The sequence below is a fragment of the Lepus europaeus genome, chromosome 15 (assembly GCF_033115175.1).
Source record: "Lepus europaeus isolate LE1 chromosome 15, mLepTim1.pri, whole genome shotgun sequence".
In the NCBI taxonomy this organism is placed as follows: Eukaryota; Metazoa; Chordata; class Mammalia; order Lagomorpha; family Leporidae; genus Lepus; species Lepus europaeus.
The window spans coordinates 62,349,234-62,351,726 of NC_084841.1; the positions used below are offsets into that span (position 1 = coordinate 62,349,234).

Here is a 2,493-nt window from a genome sequence, read left to right on the forward strand (position 1 = left end):
TTCAAGTCAGAGAAGTTTAGATAATCTTGAATTAACTGCAAAATATACAGACAAGTGTATAAGACTTATGGACTAGCACTAAGCTGCATTTTGGCCCAGACAACTGTATTCCACTAAGACCACGTGTTATACGTTAACTTCGGAACTAAAAGTAATCCCTGTATGTAAAGGCATCAAAGTGCGCCTAACCATCCTAAGACAACACCATAGACCTGGTTCATACTTTAAAGAGCAGAGACTGGCCAGTGTTGAATGACATATGTTACGGATTTGAAATTGCCATGCTTTCCCGTTTCTATTGAGAGAATTAGATTATTTTCTAAAGATTATCAGAGACAACAAATATTTAATTTTCCAAAATTCCCTCCTAACTTTTTCAGTTTTTTTAGGTCAGAATTTATAATTACAAGGACAATCTGGTTAGAACTTCCCTGATTTTCTTTTAGCCCTTCATTTCACGATTTTTTAAAAAAATATTTATTTATTTAAGGCAGAGTTACAAACAGGGAAGGAGAGGCAGTGAGAGAGAAAGAGATCTTCCATCCCCTGCTTCACTCCCCCAGATGGCCTGAACAACCAGAGCTGGGCCAGGCCAACGCCAGGAGCCAGGTACTTCTTCCCACTCTCCCACATGCTGCCCGGGGCCCAAACACTTGGGCCGTCTTTTGCTTTTCCATGCTTATTACACAGAGCTGGATTGGAAGTAGAGCAGCCAGGATATGAAACAATTTCCTCACGGGACGCCAGCACCTCTGCCGCAGCTTTACCTGCTATGTCACAGCCCTAATTCATAATGTTAACAAAGGATTTAACTTTGGGGGGCGGGGCTGGTCTCACCCCAACACCATCTGCAACATCTGCAGGCACCCGGAGGGAGTGCGAGGAGTACAGGGAATGTGGATCAGGGGTCTGTGCCTCTGGCCAGTATGGGCACCGCCCCTGCTTCTCCACGCGATTTACCCGGCTGCACTGTGGGAGTTTGACCTCCGCCACCTCAGCTTGCGCCCGCGCTGGGCCAGCCATGGGAGCGGTGACTGACAACGACGTCATACCAAAGCCTCTCCTATTTGATGGAGATGGGGCAGGCAATGAACTGAAAATAAGCTGATGGTGAAGAGTTTAATTAAGTGGTGCAACTCTGGATCAGGAAGAAGGATATAGTCAGTAGCAACGTACAGTGAGCTCCCTGTCTCATGGTGAATTTTCAATGGGTGAAAGTACTGATATATGATACGAATTTCAGAGAAATGGAAAATTATTTTAAAAATATACAAAGAAATAGAATATATAATTGCTGGAGCACATGGAAAAATTGTTGAGTGCAAAAAAAACAAATTATTCAAGCAAAAGAAAAATACAAAAAAAAAGTCGCCAAGAATATACTGCTTTGGCAAAAGTGATCCAGCACCATCCCAACAAGGCATGAGATATTAAAGGAGCTAGGGTCTGGGAAAAGAATTGGAGAGTGTTTCACACATTAAAAAAGGTGTTGAAGATAAGCTTGAATAAAGACATAAACAGTTTCACAATCTTGTTAGTACCATCCACAGACTTCAGCAAACCTTGGAAAATGATGGAAAACTCTCAGAGGTAGAAGAAGCTCAAGAAACAAGTATGGAAGCCAATCCTAAACCGTAGATGGGCCAATCACTCATCATCCCTAGGAATATTAAGATTGCTGCATGCTCTTAGTGTGCTTAGAGTTTGTTGTGAAATAAAGTTTGGGGGGCTGGTGCTGTGTATAGTGAGTAAAGCCACCGCCTGCATTGCCCACATCTCATATGGGCATTGGTTTGAGTCCCCGCTGTGCCAATTCCAATCCAGCTCTCTGCTATGGCCTGGGAAAGCAGTAGAAGATGGCCCAAGTCCTTGGGCCCCTGCACCCATGTGGGAGACCCAGAAAAGCTCCTGGCTCCTGGCTTCGAATCAGGCCAGCTCTGGCCATTGCAGCCAATTGGGCAGTGAACCAATGGATGGAAAACCTCTCTCTCACACACACTCATTCCTCGCCTCCTCTCTCTGTGTAACTTTGACTTTCAAATAAATAAATAAATCTTTAAAAAAAAAAAAGAAAGAAAGTTTGGGCAGTAAAATACTTTATCTTAAATATTGATATACGGGGCCGGCACTGTGGCTCAGGGGGTTAACGCCCTGGCCTGAAGATCCAGCATCCCATATGGGCGCCAGTTCGAGACCCGGCTGCTCTATTTCCAATCTAGCTCTCTGCTATGGCCTGGGATAGCAGTAGAAGATGGAGCTTGGGCTCCTGCACCCACATGGAAGAACGGGAAGAAACTCTTGGCTCCTGGCTTCGGATCGGCACAGCTCTGGCCATTGTGGCCAATTGGGAAGTGAACCAGTGGATAGAAGACCTCTCTCTCTCTCTCTCTACCTCACACACACACACACACACTCCCTGCCTCTCCTCTCTCTGTGTAACTCTTTCAAATAAATAAATAAATCTTTAAAAATATTAGAGTATCAATTATTAAA

General features: G+C 44.3%; 1 pseudogene; it reads left to right on the top strand.

The window, feature by feature from the left end:
- The first annotated feature begins 1,021 nt into the window (after positions 1 to 1,021).
- LOC133774462 (THO complex subunit 7 homolog) lies at positions 1,022 to 1,638 on the top strand (annotated as a pseudogene).
- Positions 1,639 to 2,493: the final 855 nt, after the last annotated feature.